This window comes from Sminthopsis crassicaudata, chromosome 1 (assembly GCF_048593235.1).
Source record: "Sminthopsis crassicaudata isolate SCR6 chromosome 1, ASM4859323v1, whole genome shotgun sequence".
Classification (NCBI taxonomy): Eukaryota; Metazoa; Chordata; class Mammalia; order Dasyuromorphia; family Dasyuridae; genus Sminthopsis; species Sminthopsis crassicaudata.
The window spans coordinates 692,875,302-692,886,732 of record NC_133617.1 but is presented as its reverse complement, the minus strand read 5'-3'; the positions used below and the strand labels follow the sequence as shown (position 1 = coordinate 692,886,732).

The window sequence follows — 11,431 nt, the reverse complement described above, 5'->3', positions numbered from 1 at the left end:
CCCTCCCGTGCACACGCCAGCCCCCGGCGGCGGCGGAGGGGGCTGTGTCTATACAATGCGAGGAGGATCCGAGGGAATCAGGGAATCGATCCGTGCGGCGGCTTCCGCGAGGAGTCCATGCCCAGATTTTGTCAAATTGTCGCGGCCGGAGCCCTCCCCCCGAGCCCGCGCGGGCACCAGGGGGTGGGGGGAGCGTGGGGTCCGGGCTGGCGGCGTGTGGGGACACAAAAGGAAAAAATGGATCTGCAGCGCGCGGGCAGAGGTGGGCGGCTGGGCTGCAAAGTTTTCCCGGCCGGGGTGCCGGGGCCGGGGTGCAGATAGGGGCCCCGGAGACGCGGCACGGTGCAAGGCCGGCGCCTGCGGTCCGTCCGCTCGGGCTCCGCGGAGCGCGGCTGTCACGCCGAGAGTGAGCTGGCGGGCGGGCGGGCGGAGGAGCGAGGAAAGGAAGGAGCGGAGCCCGGAGCCCTAGCCTCCCAACCCCACCGAAGGGAGCCCCCTTCGGCCGCCGCCGCTCAGTTCCTTACGTCAGCTTGCAACATTGTAGCGTTTCCTCTGTAGAGGCTGGACGCGCCGGGTCCGGGAGAGGAGGGGAGGGGGAGGCAGATGGAAACTCCCAGGGAGCGACCCCCTCCGCAGCTCCACGCAAGCCCCTTGGGAGGGCCCGGCAAGGGTCTGATCCCGCCGGGCCCCGACTGCCTTTGGTTATCTCTGCTGGTTATCTGTCAGCTCCTCTCTTTCCTTCCCCACCTCTCTGTTTTCGGAACTGGAGCTGCTCCTCTCCCGACCAAAAGGGGGGAGGAAGAGAGAAAGGGAGAGAGAGAGGAAAAGAGGGAAGAAGGGAGGGAGCGAGTGAGTGGCGGGAAGCTAAGAAACCCAGGCGGGCAGCAGTCTCGGAGTAACGCGGGAGAGGAGAAAGACAGACCCCCCAAACCGCAGGAAGAGAGCCAGGCTTTCGGAAGACAGAAAAGTACTTCGTCCCAACTTTTTTTTTTTTTTTAATGGTTGGGCTTTCCTAGCAGGCAGCGAAAACAGGGCAGAGTTAAAGAAATTCTTCCTCTTCATCCATAGCCTTGCCTTCTTCCCCCCCCCCCCCCGCCCCCTGCCCCATCACCACCCCTTACCTCCTCCCACAAGAAATGTTTTTCTTTTAGATTTAAGTTAAACTTTCTTTACATCTAGCTCTATTCCCTGTTCCCGAGAAACCCCAAATAATTAACCCCCTCCCTCCAGACCCCAACCTGATAGATGGGGAGAGGACCGAAAGAGTGGCCCGGCAAGCCACAGCACACACACAGACAGCAGGATCCTGCATGCCACGGGTGTATCAGCTGCAATGGATCAGCAAGCATTTATTAAGTGCTTACTATGCGCCAGACACTGTGCTGGACGCTGGAGTTCCAAAGAAGGAGCAGGACAATCTCCCCCCAGGAGAAACTCACAGATAAACGAAAGGCAACACACATAAATCAGAACTGTACAAAATAGACACCGAAAGAGATAACCCAGGATGAATTCTGATTTCACTACTTACTAATTGTGTGATGGAGAAGCCACCAAACTGCTCTGGGCTTCCACTTCCTCCTTCCCAAACGAAGAGATTGAACTAAATGACCTCAGAGGTCTTTAACAGTCCTCAGGTCTATAAGCTGGAATCTACTCCGAAGGCCGGGTCTCTATCTTCCCAGGAACCTCCTCACCTCTCAGAATCCCAGGCTCCCAAGCTCAAGTCAAAAGTCATCTCCTCCACCAACCTCTTCCTCCTTCCAGAATTCCCTTTCTCCTCCATTTATCTTTTATTTACTTATCAGGGCAAGTCTAGAATGAAGCCTCCTTCAAAGGAGGAATCATATTGAGTTTTATCATTGTCACCAAAGAAGACCTAGTCCTGTGCCTTCTATTTAGCAGGCCTTGTTTATTGTGATATGGTCAGTTTATCCCTAGACTGGCCAGTGATTACCTACTATGGCCAGGTTTCTGTCTTAAGAAAACTCACCATCTACTCAATTCAACAATCATTTATTATTCTTTTCAGTTCAATTTACCTAAGAAGAGTTGGACCTGAAGGGCTTCAGATGCCAGCCCTGAATCTCAGGTCATTAAAAAGGGAATAGTAAAATAGGCAACTGTAACCTAATTGCATTTTTCTGCATTTTTGGTACCATTTTCTTGTAATGACACTTTTGTCATTTGCAGAAGTATAAGACTGTGGGTGAGGAACACTGCAGAAACTTTTTCCATGTACTAATTTTTTTCTTGAATAATTTTTTTCTTTTTATTATAAAATGGTTCTCTGGGAGAAATTGAGGAAGGAATGCAGTGGGAAATGTTGGTGATGTTTTAAAGATATGAATCAATAAAATATATTTTCAAAACATAAAAAGTAAAATTACAAAAGATTCACTTGTAATCTGAGGGAGGTTGCATGGTACCTTGAGAAGAGGAAAGGATTTCAAAGTGAAATACATGGGAATGGATTCTACCTCCACTTCTATTTGCCTTTGTAATTTGGAATAAATCATCACCTTCCTGTGTCCAAGGTCCCCCATCTGAAAAATTAGGAGACTGAAATCTCTAAGGTCCCTACCAGCTCTAAACCAGTACTCATATGAAGTGAAGGTGAACAGATTAGAATCAGGAAAATCGGTGAACAGATTAGAATCAGGAAGATCTCTCTTATATATTTACTAATTGTGTAACTCTGAGTTGGCCAGTTTTCTCACCTGAAAAATTGAGGGGTTAAATTGAATGGCGTCTAAATTCCCTCCCATATTTTTAATCATAATCCTATACAGCTTTCAGGCCATTAGTTTGGATCAGTCTTCTTTCTATAACTATTACTACATAAAATTTATTTTTGTTTTCACAGTAGCTCATTTGATTGTCACAACGGATCTTTTGAAACTGCTTTCCCTGTTTTCCAGATAGAGATTCAGAATGATTCAAAATGAATGGAATGACTTGTCCAAGATCACACAGTAAGACTTCAAATCCAGAAATCTACCCACAGCAACAAATCTCCTCTTCCAAGAAAGGTTGAAGGTTAAAAGAAATACCAGGGAAAGTTTTTCTGTAAATAAAGGCCTGAGAAAGGAAGTTATCTGAAGGCAACTTTGTTTCAAATGATTTGGTTATTGTTGGAGGCTGTGGGTGGAGTTTAGCACAAGTTTAGTTCTGAGTCTGGAAGTAGAGAAAACCTAATTCCAACCCAAGTCCTGCTCCTTACTAAACTTACTTAGACAAATTGCTTCTTTTTTCCTGGTTCTCAATTTCCTCACCTGTAAAGTTGGGAAGTGGGCAAGAATGAGTGATCTCTATATTTTCTCCCAGCTCTAATTCTGGTAATCCTAACTCTCAGTGTTTGGAAATCTTGGAGCTATTTATTTTCCTTTAGAAGATCAATGAATTGTATTTGAGAGAAAAAAATGCCATTAAAAAAAAAAAGAAAGAAAAACTGGGGGGGTGGGGGGGATAAGTGAATCATAGATCTGAAGGTAGAAGATTATTAATCCCAAATCCCTCAGTTTCTAAATAAGAAAACTAAGGTCTAGAGTCACCAAACTGGTAAGTGGCAAAACTAGGATTTGAACACAGTTCCCTGAATCCAAATCTAGCTCTCTTCTCACAACACTACATTTACTTCCTGTAAGTATGCTAAACAGTACTCAGAATGTGGAAAGAGGAGTCAGGAAGGTTTCAGTCCTTTAACTAGCATTACAGAGCAAGTCAGTGGAGGAGCTGATCTTCCTATTCAGTCATTTTCAGTTGTGACTGTCTCTTTGTGACCCCATTTGGGGTTTTCTTGGCAGAGACATTGGAATGGTTTGCCTTCTCCTTCTGCTCATTTTACAGATAAGGAAACTGAGACAAACAGGGTTAAGTGACTTGCCTGGAGTCACACTATTAGTAAATATCTGAAGCAGGAAATCCAGGTCTGAATCTCTTCATGTACTTGTGATCTTAATAATAATAGTTCCCTGAAGGTTTCAAATATCTAATTTATCTTTATAATAACACTGGGAGGGAGGTATTAATATCCTCATTTTACAAATGAGAAAACTGAGGCACAGAAATTGAGTGCCGTACCCAAGGACATACAAGTAATAAGTCTCTGAGGCTGGATTTGAATTCAAAATTCTCTGGCTCCAAGACCAAAAAAGCTCTATTGTATCACCTAGCTATCTTGGACAAGTCATTTGGCCTTGCTGGGCCCCATTTTTTGTAACAAGGGAATGAACTAGATACTCTAAATTTTCTCCCAGCTCTAAATCCTATGATCCTTAATTAAACCTTGTACAAACCCTACAGAATCACCAACCTAACTTCTGTTAAATTTTCCTTTTTTTTTTCTAAGATAGAGAAGAGAGAGAGAAAAGCAGTAAGCTTTCCTCTTCCTCCCTAAAATGTCACTTCCATTAACATCTGTATATTATTGTTTGTGGCCATTGATGGGGCTTCAGAATAGACATGTTCATTGGGAATAGTAGTTCCTTGAAACACAATGCCTGGATTAGGAATCAATTAGCTCAAGGTGGGGAACCTTTGTTTGGGACTTGAAGTATGCTTGGAGGAGACTTTTGATTAAATTAAGCTAATCTGTTTATTAGTTCCCTGTTTGGAACATTTCTGATACTATATGGAAAAAAAGCAAAATATGTCCTACCTTCAGGCATCTTATATTCTATTGAGGGGGAGAGGAAAGGAACACAAGTGACTCTATACAAAGATATGTAAAAAATAAATACAAAGTAATTTGAGAAGGGAAAGCAATAACTGGAGTAATTAGGGGAAAAGAGTGATAATTGAGTTGAGCCTTGAAAGGAACTGGGGGTTCTATCAGATCCAAATAAGGAGAAAAAGCATGGTAGGTATGGGGAATAGTATGCACAAAAGCATAGAGACAGGATACAGCTTCCCTTCCCGGGTGGACCAGTTGAGCCAGAACAGAGTGTACATGAGGGAGAGTAATGTGTAATTAGCTAAGAAATATAAATTGGATCTGAGTTACCACCTCACACTTATCAGATTGACTAATATGACAAAAAAAGGAAAATGACAAATATTGGAGAGAATGTGGGAAAATTGGGACACAAAAGCACTGTTAGTAAGTTGTAAAATAATCCAATCATAATGGAGAATAATTTAGAATCATGCCAAAAAAGGCTAAAAAACTGAACATACCCTTTGACTCATCAATACCATTACTATGTCTGTATCCCAAAGAGATGTTTTAAAAAGAAGAAAGGACTTATATATACAAAGTTATTTATAGCAGCTCCTTTTTAGTGGCAAAGAATTAGAAATAGAGGGGATGCCATTAATTGGGAAATGGCTGTTGTAGCATATGATTTGTGATGGAATACTATTGTGTTAGAAAGGAAGAGCAGGCTGCTTTCAGAAAAACCTGGACTTACATGAAATGATGCATAATGAAATGAGCAGGATCAGGAAAACAACTGTACAAAAGTAACAACAATGCTGTACAATGATCAACTGGGAGTGATTTAGCTATTCTCAGCAATAAATTATTAATAATTAAATTAATAATTTAACAATCTGAAGGATTTATAATGAAAAATTTTATTTATTTCCAGAGAAAAAACTGCTGGAGTCTAAATGCAGATTGAAGCATACTTTTTAAACTTTATTTTTCTTGGAATTTTTTTTTTTGAAGGAGGGGGCAAGAGGGAGTCTGTTTTTGTTGTTGTAATACATTGTTGAGCCATATTCAACTCTGTGACCACATTTAAGGCTTTCTTACTGAAATGGTTTACCACATTTCCTTCTCCAGATGATTTTACAAATGAAGAAATGAAAGAAAACAGGTTTAAGGGATCTGCCCTGGATTATACAGCTGGTAATGGTCTGAAGCAAGATTTGAACTCAGGATTTCAGCTCAGCACTCTATCTACTACACCACATAACCACCTATTTGTAACATTGATTAAAATGAAAATGTTTACATGACTGAATATGTATAATAATCTTCTTCGAGAGGGAAAAGGAGGGAGAGAATTTGGAATTCAAAATTTAAAAAAATGAATGTTAAACTTGTTTTTACATGTCATTTAGAAAAAACAAATTTAAATAATAAAAATATAAGAGCCTAAAAAGAGGAATTTATATTTTGTCCATTCAATTAATTAGCATACAATTACTGAGTGCTTACTATCTGCCAGTCACTGTGCTAGGTTCTGAAGATATTCACATTGACACCCCTCAAAAAAAGTCCCTGCCCCAATGGAGCTTTAACTAAATTGCAAACTCTTTAAGGATATAGGTCTACTTTTTAATCTTTCCTAGGGCCTTGTAATAGCTGCTTATTAACTATTTGTTGAATTATATCATGCTGTGCTCTACTGTATTGTTTTGTTTTGCATTATGGAAATAACACCAGCAGGAAGCAAGCAAAGTTTGTATCATAGAGTCAGGAACACATGAGTTCAAATCCTGCTTCAGATTTTCACTAGCTCTGTAACTTAGGACTTACTTACCCCATCAGCCTCAGTTTCCTCACCTATTAAGTGGTGATAATTATAGTATTTACCTCATAAAGTTGTTTTGAATATCAAATGAGATAACATATGTATAGCATTTGAACTGCTCTAAAAATGTTGACTATTATAATTGTGACTGTGTCAGGAATTGGAAAGTGCTTAAGATAAAAAAATACAAGAAATCAAGAGAAATGGGGAGTGGAAGGAAAGTCATAGGGATAGCTAGTAAGTTTATAGCACTGCCTGTACTAGGCCTGAAAATGTCCAGAAGGCCTCAAGCTCTTCAGGATAAGGCAAAAGTAGACTATCAGCAAAGGAATTCATAGTGATATTCATTAAGTTCATTAGGAGGTAATATTCCAAGAAAAGGTGAGTAAAGGAAGAAAGAGATTTAAACTACCTAGCCCATACATATAAACATATATAAAGAGTATTTTTTGGTACATAGATATATGTGCATAATATATAGATATGTGCATGATATGATATATATATATATATATATATATATATATATATATATATATATTTTTAGTGAAAATAATAGTTTACTTATTTCCACCTAAATTCACACACCCTCTAAAATCTATTCATGGAAAGGCAATTTGGCTGTCTGTGAAGCTGAAGTTAAGAACATGCACTTTACCTCTTCTTTTATGTTTTGAATTCTTATCTACAATTCCCCTAATTCTGGCCCTCTAGTATTCTAAAGAGAAGATGGGCTCTATAAATCATAGTACCTGCCCCCCAAAGGTTGTGAGAAACAAATGAGATGATAATTATAAAAAGCTTAGTACAGTGCCTCACACATAGTAGGTACCCATGATATGATATTTTTAATAACACTAGCTAACATTTACATAGCACTACTATGTGCCAGGCACAGCACCAAATGTTTTCCTGATATCTCATTTGATTCACACAACAACCTCTAAGGTAGGTGCTATTTTTATCCTCATTTTGAAGTTGAAAGCAGAATGTCTTGCTCAAGATTGTACACCTAAGTATCTGAGGCTGAATTTGAACTCAGGTTCCTTCATTCCAGATTCAGCACTCTATTCACTGTGCCTTCTAGTTCCTATATTTTATATGAATGTATATCTTCATACACATTTTGTTTGGTATGTATATATGCATATTTGTAATATTCTTTTACAGTAATTATCCCATTTCAATATAAGGACAATATAATGACTACAAAAGTCCATGTATCTTCTCTTTAGTTTTAGAATATTATTTTTTCATGTCAATTCTGTTTTAAATTTAATTTTCATCCACCTAAAAAATATATATATTTTTCTCCCTCACACCATCATTGAAAAGAATGGAAAAAGAAGAAAAATCATTATAACCAATTTTCATAGTCAAGCAAAACAAATTCCTATATTAGTCATATTAAAAATATGTTTTATTCTATGCCCTGAGGCCATCACCTTTCAGTCAGGAGGTAAGTTGAATGTTTTATCATTGGTCCTTCGGAATTGTGTTGATCATTATATTGATTAGGTCCTAAGTCTTTCAAGTTACTATTGTATAAATTATTCTCTTGGTTATAATCACTTTACTTTATTTCATCTTATGAGAGAGACAGACAAACAGAAAGTTAAAGACAGCGACAAAAATAGAGAGGAAGGAAGGAAGGAAGGAAGGAAGGAAGGAAGGAAGGAAGGAAGGAAGGAAGGAAGGAAGGAAGGAAGGAAGGAAGGAAGGAAGGAAGGAAGGAAGGAAGGAAGGAAGGAAGGAAGGAAGGAAGGAAGGAAGGAAGGAAGGAAGGAAAGATATCAGGGAAGTTGGAAGCAAAGTGCCTTTTGGGGTGACTTTCATTAGCTGAAGTCTTCTGCTCCAAGATGACTGTGGACTCCTCAATTCCTTTTTCTTCTTAGTCCCTCTTTGCCTCTCAGAAGGGTGTTGGTTATATCCCAAAGAGATATTAAAGGAGGGAAAGGGACCCACATGTTCAAAAATGTTTGTGGCAGCTTTTTTAGCAGTGGCAAGAAACTGGAAACTGAGTGGATGCCCATCAGTTGGAGAATGGCTGAATAAGTTATGGTATGTGAATATCATTGAATATTATTGTTCTATAAGAAACGACCAGCAGGATGGTTTCAGAAAGGCCTGCAGAGACTTACAGGAACTGATGCTGAGTGAAATGAGCAGATCCAGGAGACCATTGTACACAGCAACAAGACTATTTGACGACCAATTCTGATGGACGTGTCTATCTTCAACAATGAGATGATTCAAACCAGTGCCACTTGTGCAATAATGAAGAGAGCCATGTACACTCAGAGAGAGGACTAGGGCAAATGAGTGTGGTTCACAATATAGCATTTTCACTTTTTCTGTTGTTTGCTTGCATTTTGTTTTCTTTCTCAGTTTTATTTTCCTTCTTGCTATCCAGACTTTAGCAAGTCAAGTCCTCAAGTATTTATTAAGTGTTAGACAATTTTTTCTTGTGCCGCAAAATAACTGTATAAATATGTGTACATATATTGAATTTAACACTTATATTAACATATTTAACATGTATTGGACTACCTGGCATCTAGGGGAGGGAGTGGGGGGGAAGGAAGAGATAATTTGGAACAGCAGGTATTGCAAAGGTCAATGTTGAAAAATTACCCATGCATATGCTTTGGAAATAAAAAGCTTTAATAAAAATTTTAAAAGACCAAAAAAAAAAAATAGAAGAAGAAGGAAGAAGAAGAAAGAAGAAGAAGAAGAAGAAGAAGAAGAAGAAGAAGAAGAAGAAGAAGAAGAAGAAGAAGAAGAAGAAGAAGAAGAAGAAGAAGAAGAAGAAGAAGAAGAAGAAGAAGAAGAAGAAGAAGAAAGAAAGAAAGAAAGAAAGAAAGAAAGAAAGAAAGAAAGAAAGAAAGAAAGAAAGAAAGAAAGAAAGAAAGAAAGAAAGAAAGAAAGAAAGAAAGAAAGAAAGAAAGAAAGAAAGAAAGAAAGAAAGAAAGAAAGAAAGAAAGAAAGAAAGAAAGAAAGAAAGAAAGAAAGAAAGAAAAAAAGAAAGAAAGAAAGAAAGAAAGAAGAAATGTGTTGGATTGCCTTCCTTGCTGCAGTATAATGCCAGAGCCGAAACTATTTCCTGGAGCTTTTTACCAACAAGTACATCAGCAGCTGTGTTGCCTAGATCCAAAATAGGTTCTGGAGCCTGGAAAGCTCTACCAAGCAGTGATTCCATTATGTCCTTGTGAGGAGCACATAGGATCTCCTGAAAGTTTGCAATTCTTAGCTCAAACCCTGAAATTTTTGAGGAACACAGAGAATACCCAGAGTATGTAGTAGTAGGGTGTCATATAAGACTGGGTAAGATCGTACAATACCATAACACTCCTGGCCCTAACACAAAGCCCCAATTTTGAAAGTAAAGGTGGGAAAAGAAGGAGAAGGAAAAATTATTATTATATATTTAGAAGAAAATAACTTTAAAACACCAATAAGCCAAGTCTTGCCCCTTTCTTCCCCCCCAAAAAAGAGGTTGATCATAAAATCAATTAGAATTCCTAAAAGAAATTAAGCAATAGGTTTTTGAAGAATTTGAAAATATTATAAGTGATTCGAGAACACTAGAAGAAAAGAATTAGAAAAGAAATGAAAATACTTCTCATTAATAATGGATATCATAATTCTTAACTTCAAAATGAATGTTATAAACAAATAACTTTAAAAAAAGAAATGAGAGTTATGGAGGAAAAACTGGAAAAGAGAATAGCATAGTATGAAAGATGGAAAATATTACCAAGTAATAGAATCCTTGAAAATTAGGATGGACCAAGGATAAATTGATTCCATGAGATGACAAATATCAACACAAGTCAAAAATGGTTTTTAAAATGAAAAAAATTAAATTTCAGGTATCTTATGCCTAAAACAAGTGACGTAGAAAACAGATCAAAGAAAGATTATTCAAAAATCAATAGACTACTTGAAAAAAAAGTAAAAAAAAAAACATATTTCAAGAAATCATAAAGAAAATTATCAGTGCACATTAGAACAAGATGGCAAAGTGAAATATTGAAAGAAACCAACAGTTTTCCTGAAAGAAATGAAAACTCCCAGGAATTATTGTAGCCAAAATCCACAGCATTCAAATCAAAGAAAAAATACAGCCAGAGGAAAAAAAGTTCAAGTTTAAATATCAAGAGTTCAAGAGTCAAGTAGCCATCACTATAAAGAAATAGAGAGCTTAGAATCAGGAATTTCAAAAGGCAATAAAGATAAGCTTTCTAGCAAGAATAACTTAACTAGAAAACCTAAGTTAAATCTTCTAGGGGGAAGAATGAATAGTCAATGAAATAAAGGATTTTCTATACAAATCTGATGAAAAGACCAGAACGAGTAGAAACATTGAAATACAAACAAGGGAGTCAAGGGAACTATAAAAATTTAAATATAGATGAGCAATCAGAAAGAATTTTATAAGGATGGCCACAGAGGTGCTCCAGTGATCTGAGTACCAGGCCTGGTCAACTGGGGAATGGTTGAACAAAATGAGATATATGATTTTATAGCTGCTATAAGGCATATCATCTACTGCTATAAGAAATAAAGATCAGGATGCTTTCAGAAAAACCTGGAAATTCTTACACAAACTGATGTAAAGTGAAATGAGCAGAACCAGGAAAACATTGTACATAGTAATAGCAATATTGTATGATGATCAGCTCTGAATCACTTAGCTATTCTCAGCAACATGATTATCCAAAGCTCAAAAGACTTATGAAGAAAAATGCTATCCATGTTCAGAGAAAGAAGTCTGATTACAGATTGAAAAATCCTTTTTTTTTACTTTCTCATTATTCTTAATCTCCATTTTATTTTTTGCCATATTTTATGATTACACATGTACAATCTATATAGCAAATTGCTTGCTTTCTCAAGGAGGGGAAAGGAAGGAAGGAAGAATTTGGAACTCAAATTTTTAAAAAGCA

The 11,431-nt window shown here is 38.1% G+C and overlaps 1 long non-coding RNA gene across 1 annotated transcript; it reads left to right on the top strand.

Moving 5' to 3' along the window:
• The first annotated feature begins 236 nt into the window (after nt 1-236).
• Nucleotides 237-5,912, top strand: LOC141551711 (uncharacterized). Its single transcript, XR_012484939.1, has 3 exons — nt 237-262; nt 2,922-2,975; nt 5,789-5,912. It is a non-coding gene; the product is annotated as an uncharacterized LOC141551711 (long non-coding RNA).
• The last annotated feature ends 5,519 nt before the right edge of the window (nt 5,913-11,431 follow it).